Raw genomic sequence first — 15948 nt, forward strand, 5'->3', positions numbered from 1 at the left:
GTGTTACATATACAAAATCATTGAATGACATACATAACTAAAAGCACCAAGGCGTTGAATGCAAATAACACTATTGCATAATATATACCGCGTTGACACTAATAGATAAAAAAGCCACGGGGTGTTCTTGTAAGGAACGACACTGATGCACACAAAAAATAATTGTTGTACCGATGATTTTTTTTAACTTGCAGCGTTGATGTGTATCGTTTCTACAAATGCCCCAATGCGTTAGTTATACAAAAGGACGAGTGTTGTTACTTTTCATAATGCACCGAAATGGAAATAATATTTTGTAGGACTGAGGTGTAGTTCTATGAAAGCACTGGTGCGTTAAGAATTACAATGCGTCGAGACGTTAATCTCAAACAATACTGGTGCTTGAAGAAATAAAAGCCTCGGTGTTGTTGTTTTCTGAAAAGGCATCGATAATGCAAAAAGATATTGTCACACTGCTTTTATATAAAATAATGCACCAGTGTAATTTTATGTTTTAAACGCACTGATTTTTTGATTGAGATTTTCTCTTTTATGGAAACATCGACTTGTGACAGTCAATTACTATAATTTTTTAAATCTATTATTTATCGAAAAATCAATGCGTATCTTATAACAATATTAATATAAATTAGTATTTGATTAGTGCATTTGTATATGATGTTTGGATTAATTTGTTGTATTATTAGATTTTGCATCTCTTCATTATAATATTTAATCAATGGTGTAATATTTCACAATGACATTGGATAATACAATAGAATAAATTAAAATATATTTTATTATATATCATAAGAGGCTATTTGTCGTACAAAATGAGATTGTTATTGGTAACCCCTTGTTTCACAATTGGGATAGTATGTCCATTACATTAAACAAAATATATAATTTTCACAGCCAATTATTTCAAAAAATACAACAGGTTGCAATTATATCCAAATAGATCATCATTCTTTGTTGAAATTGTTGTTAATGCTCAAACTACTTCCATGGCTTGGGTTATTTGGAGGAATGTTTTGTTGATTGCATCAATTGCTTTTGTCTTCTTGATCTTGTTCCATCTGCAAATTTAAAAATAAAGTGTAATGAGTGTGTCTACTTTGGTGAGAATAATGAAAATTGAAATAAAAAAAATATACATCAATGTAAATCGAATAGGAGTGTACCATAGCAAGAAGAGACTCATAAATCGTGCACATGGTTTCAAAACCAAGTCTCATGCCTTGTTGCAACAAATCTTTTGCTAGTGTAGTTCCATACTTTGTTTCTTGCATGTTTTAAACCCCGTTATAAATCATAGATTTAATATAAAGGATTTTTTTGTTCTATTAATTATAAACTCAGAGAAGTAAAACAACATAGATACTTACAAATTCCACAATTAATTTTTGATATGCCAACATATACTCACAACCCTTATTTAACCCAATGTTAATCAATTCTTTTGATGGCTCTTCTTTGTATTTTAGCACCTATTTGAAGACATTCAAAGATAGTTGATGTAAAACAACTTAAAATATACAAAAGTGAAACCTTAAGTTGTTATAAGGAAATATTAACAATTACTCACAAACTTTGAAATCAACCCTTTTCTTCCTTGTCATCTTGTTTTATGTGTTGAATGAGTTCCATCTTGTTTTCTTTTCTGCAAGAAAATACTTGAAAATTAATATTTAATGCTAATTTTTTTTTATATATGTACAAAGTCAATCATGATTACATACATTTGAAGCACATTGTTGTTGAGATGGCTCCACATGTGATGCAATAATGTCCATTTCTTTAACCATCTCCTTATACGTTTTTTTGGATATTCCTATTGGCATGTTTCATATATCGGCATGTTGATCATTTGGGATTTCATAATCTTCCTAAAAAAAGTAATAAACTATTTTTATAATGATATATGAAAACTAAATATAACAAAATCGATATTAATAAATGAATGGTTTATAGTAATATATACATATAATTCTAGAAAATCATTTTATATAATTAGGAATATTACCTTTTGAATGATTCTTTTTTTATGTTGTATGTTTTTGTTATTGCAAGTTTGACATGTCTCATTGACCATTACTCTGGAAATGCTTCATGCAATTTAGATACAATTTGGTTCTTATAATCATTGGATTGATTTTTGTATTGTAAGTGGAAAGTACGTCTATATGTTCGTTCCACTAGATCCCTCATAGTTTTGTAAAAAAAATTCCCCCTTTCATTAACCTCCAACACCACTCCAGATGAGCTAAGGACCAATTCATCGTCATTTACATGTTCTATAATTTTTCTTTTCTTAGAATGACATTGATATTTTCCTTCATTGTTGCTCCTTGTAGAACATTACACATATATGAATTAATATATTGTTTGAAACATGTTATCTAATAATATTAAGTTTATTATTAATAAAAAACAAAATAAAAATAAAAAAAACTCATATTGAATAGTAATTTTTCGTTCACCTTCTTTATCCTTCTGCAATTTTTCTATCAGGATTTTATGCTCTTCAGCACTTAGATTAGAAATAATCTTATAAACCTTGTTTATTTTGTGGCTCTGCATGACACACACCAACCAATACATATTAGTTAAACTTACATACAGTCAAACATATTAATTTTGTAACGAATTTATAAAGAACTTGTCTTCTCTGTTTTTTTTTTTATGTGTTATCATTGTGTCGATCAATATTTTTGTTACTCGATACCTTCTGAGACATTTTTTATCAATATACAACATGTATCATTCAATACATAAGCCATTAAATATACTTTACAAATAAATCAAATAATTTTCAGCCAAAAAAAGTTGTGGTAACTGGTGCATTTATCTCAATCAACGAACCAGTGCGTTTATAACATTAAATGCATCGGGCATTTGATTATTCAGTACCATCATGGAAAATTAATATTTAAAAATAATTTTAAATTATGATAGTATGATTTGTAAGGCTAAACACACCACAATGATTTAACAATGCTCTTTGGAAGAGGCACCCTGGTGCGTTATATTACATTAGGAGCAACGATGAACATAATAGACAAAATAAAAAGTGTTATAATATATCGGTGCATTGTATTACACAAGGGGCATCGGTGCGTTATATTAAAGAGGGCGCACCGCGGAACATATAAAAGTTTTAAAAAAAATGGAGTGGGTCGACAGGGTTTGGATTTAATTCAATAAGTGATTCCCCTACTTTACATGTCAAATGCCCTATATATAATAAGTACACAAACCTATAAAATCTAAAATGCTTAAATTGAAAAACGCTAATAGTGAAGTGGTAGAGGAAGTTAAACCTCAAGATGAAATTTTGCAGGAAGAAACAAAGGTTTAGGGATATATATATATATATATATATAGATATAGATATATATATATATTATAATTTTTTTTTCTGAATTTTCATTAAATATAAATAGGAACAAAGATTGTAAAAAAATTTACTAGTAAAATCTATAGTAACTTTTTCTCCTTTTATTTTTCTCTTCTTTTCTTTTATTCTTTTTTAATTTTTTCTTTTTTTATGAATTGTGAATGAATCTAACGAAAATTGTAAAAAAAAATAATAGTAAAATTTAAAGCTTTTTCTATCCAAGATTTTGAGGGAATCGCCAATCTTTCGGTGGATCCAAAATATTTTGCAACTCCACAGTGCTCCCAATATCTCTCTCTTGCAATGATCTCTCTTTTAATTAAACCTTAACATAATTTGTAAAAAAATTATTAGTAAAATAAACAATAAAATTTAAAAATTTATTATGCAGGTTTTTAACTGAATCACCATATCTATCAGCTTTTGATCTTCTGAATAATTTTGTTGCTCCAAAGTATTCTATTAATGCACAATGCTCCTCATATGTCTCTCTTACAAATCACTCGTTCGAAATTTTTTGTAAAATAATGAAATGGTGAATAAATTTATGATATTAGATTTTGAGAAACCAATTGTTGCATTTTTTTAATTCTAAAAGAAAAAACGCACTTTTTCCTTTTTCTTTTTCTTTTTTTTTCTTCTTTTTTTTTATGAATTGTGAATGAATTTAATGGAAATTGTAAAAAAATTTAATAGGAAAATTTAAAATTTCTGTTATCCTAGATTTTGAGTGAATCACCATACCTTTCAAATTCTTATCTTTCGGTGGATCCAAAATATTTTGCAGCTCCAAAGTGCTCCCAATATCTCTCTCTTGCAAAGGTATCTCCTTTAATTAAACCCTAACATAATTTATAAATTAAAAATTAAAAAAAAGTATTAGTAAAATAAACAATAAAATTTAAAAATTATATTATGCAGGTTTTTAAGTGAATCACCATATCTTTCAGCTTTTGCTCTTATGAATAGTTTTGTTTCTCCAAAGTATTCTACTATTGCACAATGCTCCTAGTATGTCTTTCTTTTTTTCTTCTTTTTTTTCTTTTTTTCTTCTTTTTTTTCACATCAGTGCATTCGATAGTGAAGCGCACCGGTGCGTTTATAAAAAAAAGCGCATCGACATTGTCGGGGCACCAAATTTTTTCGAAATCCTGAAATGGTGCGATTAATTTTTTTAACGCAATGATGTGGTTTCTATTTAAAAGCATTGATACTCTAATTGTTATAAGAGCACCGATTTGGTTGAATTCATTTTTATTTTTCTAAAAAATGAGAAACATGTGTGTAGCGGTGCTATTATTTTTTAAACACATCGGTGTGTTTTCGTAGAAGAGCACGAAGATGATAACATTTTTTTTCTTCAGAATGTCGGAAACCGATGCGGGTATTATTTGAATGTCCCAGTGCTGTTATTTTTTTAAACACATTGATGTGTTTTGTTTTGATAAGCACACCAGTCGCGTTTAAAAGTTATCTGAAATTTTAATTTCAAATAAAATGGCATATTAATCTCAAATTATCCTTTATGACACATCCACGTGAATTACAATAGTTCATAGTATACATTTTCCGCTTAAAGTCGCCTTATCCTTGAAAAATGGTTTGAAAACTATATTGAAATTCAGATTGTGGTTGTATGGTTCTCTAGATTAATTTTAGATATGGGCACAAAATTTTATTTCTGATTTATCTCAATTGTAGGGACAAAATCTCAATAATATTAAATGGTCAATTCTTCAAATTCCAGTTCATTCCATATTGTTGATCAAAGTCCTTCACAAATTTTTCCCTTTTCATCTCCAGTAAGTTCAAATTTTATTTATATTTTGATTATCTAATTGATTTTATTTTTTTAGTTCATGTCAATTTGAAAAAAAATGTATCCAAATTTGTAGGGTCTTGATTCATAATCGAGTTCACATGCAGAAAATATTCCTCCATTTAAAAAACGTCGGAAATTTTTATCAGGTGCAGCATATCACAAGCAGTTGGTAGTCGAAAAGGGATAGCTTCTTCACCCTGCCAATTGGAACATGGCATATTACAACCACAATCCTAAATCAACGATAGTAATAATTTTTTGGTATAATGTAATTTCAACAAACCAATTGCATTGATGTACTTGCTAATATCATTGATATTGTACTAATGACATTCAATGTTTTTTGAAATTATGATTCTAGTGATGATAAACGACCCACCTACCCTCTTTTGGTGCACCCCACTACAATGTCAACTTGAGAGAAGGATGCATTAAGAGCAAGACTCGGAGAAGAAGCATACAAAGAATGGTTGAATCAACCACCTATTAAATTCCCACTATGTCTAAATTCACCAATTATGAATGACTACAACAATAATAGTTCTTCATCACAAGTTGGCAATAGACGAAATCAAATAGAGGTTGGTATGTATGATTACTTACGAGATACGACTTCCATGGAGGCAATGTTGTTAGATGCATTCCAGAACGATGAGCTAGGGGATGATGCTCATATCATTGATACCGTATTTGAAAGTCTGAAATTTGCTTCCACCACCCCTCTCTTTGGACCTAGTGACAAGTAAAATTCAACTCAGTTGGGGACAACGATGTTGTTGTACAACTTGAAAGAAAAGTTTGGCATGTTGAATGCATGTTTCTCGGCAATATTGAGATAATTGACCTGCATGACTGATCAAGTTCCCTATATTTTGTCACACAATCAAAATTAAAAATGATCAATTTTATGAATGTTAAATATTGACATTTTACAATTAGATTCCCTACCAAATACGAGCTATTCAAAGATAAGGTTCTTCTGAGTGATAATGTCTTGTCGGGTAGCTGTGAAGAGGCAAAGCATTTGTTGAAAATGTTGGGTGTTGAGTACATATCATATCATGCATGTCTGAATGATTTTATTCTATATAGAGGAGAATATGCAGAAAATATATATATGTCTGTAATATGGGCATGACAGATATCATAATTAAAAAAAAAAGGTAAATTATATGGTCCTCCTCATTAGTTATTGAGGCACATGCCTATAATCACAAGGATTCAAAAAGTATTTCATTGTAAAGAATTAGCTATGTTGCAAGGATCACATGCCTCACACAGAAGTGAGTCAGGAGTTATGAGAATTCGAACAGATTCAATAACCATGAAGCATATAGAGGATGTAGCTTCCTCATAGTACTTGAGGAGGTCTACATTCCTCAAGAACACTTAGATCGTTGCAGTAATAGGGTGAGGTTCCATCTCCCTCTCTCTAGCCTCCCATGGTTGGACCATATTGTATGGTTCTGCCTGCTGCTCCTGTTCCTCCTCCTATTCCCTTTGTTGACATCTCTGCTACATGATTGACATATAAAATACATCAACCTCATTCATAAATTACATTTTTTTTATTAAATGAAACGTGTCTTTATAAATATGGAAACATAACTTTCAATTAAAAAAAATTCATTAGTATGTTCAACACATAACCATGCATCGACTTCGGTGTGGTTCCAACTACAACTGTAATAGCCCTGGTGAAAATTCCATGTAATAAAAGTTAAAAAAAAAATAATAACCATGGTCGATGGGACACTTATTCCAAGTTGATTGTTGGGCAAGACATCCTAGGGGGTTTTCATTTGGTTGTTTATGGCTAAGTAAATTGGCAAAGGCAATGACTAAGGCTATGGAAAGGCAAAATGACATTTTTGGTACAATTATAGCAGAAAAATGAGATGAAATGTCACAGGTTGCATGTGAGGAGGAAAATGAAGGAAAATAATGGAAAATGAAGAAAATAGAGGCCACATTCATAAAAAGACTTATGAGGATCAGTTGGTAACCTTTTGTCAGTTGAGTTTTGGAGCTCTCTCATTATTCTCTTTCTCGCATACTCTTGGACACTTAGAGTTTTCTTAGAGAACTTTAGAATTGGAGCAAGAAAGGAAAATAAGGCAAGAGGAAGCAGAGATCAGGTAGGGAAAGGCAGGATCAAGTAGCTACAACAGGCTTCATTGCAGGTATCGACTTGCATGTGTATTTTCCTTGCTAGATTTGGCATACATGAGATTGTATGTGGCTATTTTCCATCATGGAATGGGTTTTTCCAGGTGTGAGAATGTTCTTCAGACTAGCCTTGCCATTTCCTAATAGCTTTGATGAGATGGATTCTCACATTCGGTTAATGCGGGATGGTTAGATTGGATTCAAAGTTGAGTGGGGTGGATCTCCGAACTGACAAACACATGGCCTAGTGGTCCCTGAACCAGAATGTGGATCATGGTAAAACCACTAGCCTAGTAAAACCTAACCCGGACTGTGGGTTGCAGTAAAACTAGATTGTCTGCCTCGTGGGCCTAGTAATCCTTACCGGTGAATGGCAAGATATACAGAAAATCCAAGAGGTGGATATTCTCTTCGTTGGGAATAATAGTACTGGGATGGGATGTACAGTAAAGCCTGGAGAGTATGACTCAGTGTAGGGCCTTGTGATCCCTGGATCAGACTATGGATTGTGGTAATTCCTGAGAGACTAGGAGGCACTCAAATTCCTCATGGTGTAGGCAGAGAACTTTGGTGGCATCCATGCTTGTTAGTGTTTTTGGTGTGTTCTATGAGTCCCACATTCATTCTTGGAATATGGAACAGGGGTGATTCGCTGAAGAGAGACTTGGCTTAGCCAATCTATGGTCGATAGGAACGTGGTAGGCTCATCTCTGGTTGGTTTACTGCATTCATTAGTGAGAAATTCATTCCCTTGATTTTCATGTGTAAATGTATTGATGTATATATGGATTTTATGGTTGATATGTTTATGATATTTTTGTCCCTATTATGTTGGTTATATGTATGTTTTATGGCAACAGCTATGTATGGCTCTGTTGAAGCCCCGAAAATCGTTGCTACAACATGGGGGAAAACCACCCGGTCCAGACCTTGGTTAGCAGCTCCTTTTCCGTTTGGTGTAGTGGCTCCGACTAGGGATAATGGGACTAGTTTCCCAGAAGAGATTTTGATAGTGTTGATAGGGTGATATATGATGTAACGAGGGAATGATTAAGCTAAGTGTAATCTAATATAAACTACTAAACACATGCATATATCCTAGTTTAAACACTATTTAAATATAAATATACCCGAGAATTAAATACAATATGCAATCTACAGTGATGTCCTACAGCAATTGGTAATATAGATCATTCAACTGCAATAAGAAATGAAATCGTTTAACAGTAATCTTTTTGGATATATAGTTATCCAAAACGATTGTGAAAGATATATCGCATATAAATCATTCATGTAATCAGAATAAAGTCAAGGCCAACATCATACAACAGTGCAATAATGATAACTATAATTTATACTTTCACACATAAAACAATTAACAGAAGAAGTATTGCCTGATACATAAATAAAACAAGATCATAATATAAAAGTACCATATATGACGAGTCCTGCTCATGTGCTTTAGCAATATTGACCAACTTTCAATCAATCCAACATATTCTAAGAGTACAAAAGTACATTTCAGTAGAGCATGCTAGATATTAAAGAGAAAATAGATCATGTTCCATTCATTCCATCAGAACCTCCTCAAAAGTACAGAAGTGCAATGTTTCGAATAATTTTTCTGATAAAATTTTTGGACCCCTCTCTAAATGCATTAGAGGAGTTTAAATACTAAACTATATGCCCTAAAATAGATTATTACAAAAATAGTTGAAGAGGTTTAAACAACCCGCCCCAGATTATGCGAAAATAAAAATAAACTAAGTGACTAACTCCTTTGCATTTGATCTTTGAGATTGTAAATATATGTCATAGGCTTGAGCTATGTCGATTGGTTGATCGCAGATTTCAACAGCCGAGAAAATATATCATCTATTAGCGTTGGCACCATTTTTTGTGTGGAATTTGTTAATAATCTCAAGGTCATCCACTAGCTATATGATTTTACCAAGAACTGTCAGTATGCTTCCCATTTTAGCTTGCTCATTTGTTTGATCACCTCCTCCTTTTCCTTCGTTGCCTACCTCCACTGCTACTCTAATTGTTTGATATTTGGAAGAAATCCTGGTATGATTTTTGTAACCAGGTTGGTGCCATGTATATTTTCATTGATGGCTTCTATTATGTTGCTTGTTGTTGCTAATGTGATTGTTGTTTCCCTTTCCACTTGCTTGAGTCAAGAATCCCAATCTGTGAACAAGATGTCTTTATGCGATTCCTCCAATTTTGGTAGATCATCCTTTCTCCCTTCTTCTAATTCTTGCCAGATGATAAAGTCAAAAATATTTTTATGGATTTCATCATAACCTTCTTCTAATTCTTGCTAGATGATAAAGTCAAAAATATTTTTATGGATTTCATCATAATCAAGTCTTATGTTGACAACTTAGCTTGTTAGCTTATCCCTGATCTCGCAATAAGGACTTATTTGCGAGATTTTCTAGCAAAGAACTTCCTTCTGCTTCATTAGTTGGGAGTTAACACTGAGTGCTTCCTTTATGAACTCATTGATTTACAGATTGTATTTATACTTATATGTCATAGCTTGTATCCGCACATCTCTTTATGCTAGACTGGCCTGATGTTGTATTTGCGCCTGTTCAAATTCTTGTTGGACCTGGGATACTTGTAATTCTGCTTGTTGATTGGATTTCTCCTGAGCCAATTGTTGTTCCAACAGCATAATTCTTTGTTCCTTTTATTTAAGTAGCATTTGGACCTTTGTCGCTTTGTTAATAGTTTTTATAGCATAGGCTCTTGCGAATTGCGACAATCTTGTGAGATTTTCTCATGGGTCCGTGGGCGAGTCCTTCCATACAATGTCCATTGGTTCATTGTTTGGAGTTGAAATAGCTGCAGCGTCTAAATTCCTTTTCTTCCTCTATCTTTTGACGATATCTTTGTGAGTAGGACTGTAAAATACATCGAGTGGAGGGATTCCCTCAATTCTCAAAATGATTTCTGAAGTGGGAGTGGTAAGAATGAGCTCAACATCCTGAGTGCCTACAGTTTTCTCCACCGTTGTCTCTTGAGTTGACTTGTGCTATGGTTTCTTAGGATTCTGTATCTCAGATGTTTGTTCATCTGTGTGAAGCTTCTTGTTGAAATGTTCCCATTCCTTTTCCAAATCAATAACTGGGGTTTTTTCTAACTAAGTGTATGTGGAGTGAACTTCAGCTTGTTTCTTTGGTGTGGTTTACTCAATTTTTTTCCTTGTAGTTCCACCTGTGTCCCTTTAGGAATCTTTATTTTTATTGCCTCTCCCATTTTGAGGTTGGTGCTTCAAGTGCTCTAACTCATGAGTAGATCTCTCTTGGTTTCTTCTTTGGAATTCTCTTTGGAGCTATCCTCCAAGCTTACACTGGGAGTTGGCTCCCTTATTGGTTCAATTTGTAGTAGGTCCAATGGGACATTCAATAATCTCCTCTTTTTGTACACATGGAAAGCTTCAACATCATCTGGGGAAAAAAGTAGTGATGCCATATGTGTCACTTCTGAAAATGTTTTTTTTTTTTGTAGGAAGAGGTCATCGAAGGTGTCCTCTTCATGGGTGAATGGTTTCACTTTCAGCATAGTATTGAAGTCCTTAGCAGTGCTATTTGGGTCACACTGCCTTCCCGAGATTGTAGCTAATTTCATGGACTTCATGATCTCTACTTCTTTGCATGCATGCCCAAAATCATGTAGCGCAAACGCACCACATTGCAACGAAAGTGTAGGCCAAATGGCCTTCTTCTGCTCTTTCAATCCTTTTCCCAACTCACCTTCCCCTGTTGTTTGGTAGGCTATCTCTCGGGCCATTAACTTGTCAAGGACGTAGTATGGGATAACATGTGGTGAAGAAATACTCCCAAATACTCTAATATAGGTAAATGTTTCCTCCTGAAATCATCTAGCTACAAGAAAGATATCTACTTCCGCTTCTTTTGAAAACCTAGGGACGGTTGTGTTGTAGACTTGTTTATGGATAGGTAGCATAACTCCTTGACAAATCTTATAAAAATGGGGGTGAAACTGAGACTCCCACAAAATCTTATGGTACACATGGATAGGAAGCAAGTCATAAGCGGTCCACTTCCATCCCATAATGGGAAATTTGGAACTAAAACAGATTGCGTCCATTACAAAATCACTCATGAAAAATGGGGGATAAACTCTTAAAGAGGGACTTCTCTTTCTCCTATATTCCATAATGGCTTTTGCCAAATTATTAGACAAATTTTGAGCCCAATTATTATCCTTAGGCTCACGGCTGCATCTATTAATGGAAGCCATTTCCGGGAAATTTGGTGCTATCGGGTTTACAGAACAATCTACATAGCACAATTGTTGCAAAACTATAAGGGGGAGAGATAGATGTCGTAGAATACATACCCATATTATCCCGTTTGAGCTTGCCTTCGCTTGCTGTCTAGGTTCACGTGGCGTCTGTCAGGTCTTCATTCTCCTTAGCCAGTTGCTCGATGAATTGTTTATTGTAGAGCTTATGTGGCTCTGGTAAATGGTACATTAGTCTTAGGCTTTCTGCCGTAAAATATCCCATAACCTCTTGCATGTGATTCTTGAATTCTATGTCCCAGAGATCCACCACATCAATTATCCACTTGACCATATCAGTGTATGGGATTATCTTCAGTCTTGCGGCTATGCGGTGTAGGAATGAGCATGTTGTCTCGAAGCAGGAGGCGTCAAAGGAATCATGAGCATCGGTCGTAGCCTTTGCTACTAGTGGCCTGGGTTTTTCCTCTTCTAACAAATCATACATGGCTTCCCAAGTTGAGGTTCCTTCTGTTGTGGGGAAAAATGCCTATGCAGGACGATCCTATCCACCTAAGGTGTGACAGTGCCTTAGCAACAAACAGAGACAACTATTCTAGTATTCTTCCTTTATGAATTAAGAATGAAGAGAGATAGATGGACTAACCGATGTCTTCCGTTTGTCCCTCGATCCGGTCTCTCTTCTCTTTGTGAGTTCCCAGCTACTTGCCTTCTCGCTCGCCCAGCTTCAAGAGGTTTCTGCAAGATCACAAGAAGAGAACACTACACAAGACATGGACTCATATTCATAACTAGTTCAGGATTAGAAATAAACTAAACATACTAATGCAATCATACATCAAAAATACATTAGTATATAGGAGAAACCAAGATAGCTTTATTGATGAATAACAAGGTTCAGGAAGAGATACAACCCAGAGGGCTCCAATCCAGCATCTCCTTCCCAGCAAATGGAATTCCTATCTTCACCCCCTTCAAAGCATTAAGCACCCAATGATCCCAATCTCAAACCAACAGCAATTCTTTGCAATAACAAAATTCCAGCCTCCAGATCTCATGGAGGAGAGATCCATATATAGATGTTTGGAGAGAGGATGAGTCAGCTTGAGATCTGACTAGTGTCCTCTCCCTCTGTCAGTTCTTGATTCCACTTGGAGGTTCTTGCTTCCACTTGGAGATTTGGAACCTCTTACTCATCACCAGTCGAATTCCTTGAGGCAAGTGTCATTGAGGAAGATTTTGGAAGCTTCCTGGGATTTGACACCTCGTGGAATGAACTTGCCACATGTCAACTTTCGCTCAGTGCAGGTAGCCAATGTTTCCTTTGACATTCAGCGCAGGTAGCCAGTGTTGGCTTTGACATTCAGTGCAAACAGCTAGTGGAGCCACTGAATTGATCCTGAATTGACTTGTTTTTTAGCAGTTTCTGGTGGAGAACTTCTGTGAATTGCTGTGGTTTGTTAGCCTTGTTCCTCTAGGGGTAGGAACAACATGTTTAGGGACTTTGGATCCCTTAGATTATGGACATTTCATGCTTAATGTTGTAAGGCACAAAAATGTCTATAACAGTTGCCCCCTAAAGTATGAGGCTGTTTATCGGGTGAAATGCTTTATCAGGGGGATCTGAAGTTCATCCAATGCTGGGAGGAGACCTGTAATAAGATACAATACAATACATTATTTTTCATACTGCTTTCATGATCTAGCTGAGGCGGGCATTCCCATGCTCAGCTTTATAAATTCATTTTTCTGTACATAGAATAGACAATCGTCTGATGGTAGACTGATAATTTTGATGAAATTATCATCCTTTGAGTAGGATGATTATCTGCTGCAATGATCTACATGTCAATGTCTTTATCTTTCCTGAATATATATCGCAGCCCGGATGGATGAAACTAGATCCGGGGTCTTCAAACTCGTTCGATCTTCACTCTAAGTACAAGTCGATCCATGTGAGAAATGTTCTGAAGTCGAACATGGAAAGACATCGCTTGATTACCGGTCAATGATGTAAACCGTTAACAAGCGCGAGAGGATTCACCGATAATGATAATGACCCTCAAGGTACTGCAGTACAATTCACGTGGTGTGAATAAAGGACTTGGCGTCGAACACCACGCAAAATCTTTCGGTCGAAGGTCATTGATGTATACCTGTCGCCAGAAGTGAGAAACTTGCCATTGAGGCATGCAAGCTTCAAAGTACTGAAGGGGTTGTTCCTAGATAAACTTCTTGGATAATGAGCTGATGTCGACAAGAAGCGATCCGTCAAAGGAGGGCCTTAATGAATCCCACATCAGTGACACAGAACGGAGCTAATGATTTTGATGGAGGTGAAAACAATCTGTGACATATGATTCAGGGTGGCGGTCATGAAAGGATGAAGGATAATGTATGGCAGTGGATGGGACACGGTTGACTTTTCTGAACGACTTCTCTTGAACATATGGCGACACTGATGCGATGGATCGGTAGCATTACCCCAAATATGGATGGTATGGCGAGACCATGGTGATGTGGCTAGTGAATGAAACAACCCAACCCGATTGTGGTACGGAGGAAAAAGTGTCATGTTCAAGAGCGACTTGCTACCATCAAAGTTTTCTTGAGTTTCTCCCATTTTTTCCCCAGTCATTGCTGACCAGTACCTCTTTATTTTTGTCAAGCTTGAGGAGGATAACATATGCTTGTTCTATAACCTGCCCTTCGGGCAAGCCCATCGCTATGTTTTAACAAGCCTAGCGATATTGAAACTCATTCTCGTCTAAAGACAAGTTTGTCGTTATTTAATGATTTTAACGAGTCTAACGACAAGGATAACTCGGTCCTTTTCATTTTTAGAGAGTCTGAAAAGGTACATAAAGTTAACTCCAAAAAGTCCTTTTTCGTCATCTAATCCCTTAGGTCTGAAAAAAGTATAAAACAATACGGAAGGGATGAGTTTTCGATAGTTTTAACGAGCCGAATAAAACAAGCGCTCGATCTTTTTGTGCAATAATCCCTCAGGTCCAAAAAGATTAAAATCTAGAGGAGGGATAGCACTTCCTGTCCCTTTAACGAGCTGGAAGGCCAAGGACTCGGCAATCTTTTCATATTTTACGAGTCAGTTGAAAAGAGCTTAAAGAAGACTCGTCTTTTGAGGAACGAGTGATAAACAGGGTTAGCAGCTGATTCCAGGTACAGTTTGGAATTTTCCAATCACGGCAGTGTCACAAGGATGGCTAGGTGAAATCACTCTTCGCAGTTGTTCCTCAAAATGGGTAAACAAACATATGGAGGTAAACGATCGGCCAATGGAAAAGTGGAGGTGACGGTGTGAACACGACCAAGGCTTTAATGGCTGATGATATTACATTCACAGTGGTTATTTACCGGGATAGTTCATTTTTTAACGAGCTTAAACGCGGGTGGAAACATTTGCTCGGTCTTATGTTTATTTTTTAACGAGCATGAACTATGTGCTAAAACTGCTCGGATCTTGCGTTTATTTTTTAACGAGCATGAACTGTGTGCTAAAACTGCTCGATATAAGTTTGCATGCCCCCAGCATAATAACACAAATCGAGGTGCATGCCCCCCAAGCTTCATTGCATTCAACTTGGTGGTTGGAATGAAGGTTTACCTTTGAGATTTGGAAAGGGGATTGTTTTCATTTTTTAATGAGGTTGACACAATAAAAGAACTATCCTCATGACTCCTTGTTTCATTTTTTAACGAGGTTGACACGAGATAAGAACCGTCCTCAGAGCCCACTGTATTTACAGTATTTCTATTAGGGCGATGATCCACGCTGACAAAATGTTTAGGAATCTTTCGAATCCATTAGATATAGAAGATTTCATATTGTAGGTTTCCACTGTGGCCACTTCCGCCAGATTACTTGCAGGCGGTAGGGCAAAAGTACCCATTAAGGCAGGGTCTTTTAGGAGACCTACTCCAATATTTTGAAGTGAATGATTGCTTCCATGGATCATTGGAATGCTTCTCGTAACTTGTGAACTGTCGGGGAGGAAAGTTTGTTGGTCGACGACTGTAATTCCTCCTTGAAAGCGAAATGCAATCTTCCTGAAGTAGGTCGACACAACTGTAGCCATGGCATATATCCAGGGCCTTCCTAGTAGGATGTTGTAATCGAGGTTTCCATCAATTACTTCAACATCAATTCCTAATGTTTTGCCCCCTAGTTCAACTTGCAAGTTACTTAAAATCCCGTATGGAGTGTATGATCGTCCATCAAATGCTTTTAACATCGTTGATGATCTCGACAAGGGTGGTGAGCCTAAATTCTTCCAGC

The sequence above is a fragment of the Pinus tabuliformis genome, chromosome 4_2 (genome assembly GCF_031772625.1).
Source record: "Pinus tabuliformis cultivar Carrire ecotype Pingquan chromosome 4_2, CPIR1, whole genome shotgun sequence".
In the NCBI taxonomy this organism is placed as follows: Eukaryota; Viridiplantae; Streptophyta; class Pinopsida; order Pinales; family Pinaceae; genus Pinus; species Pinus tabuliformis.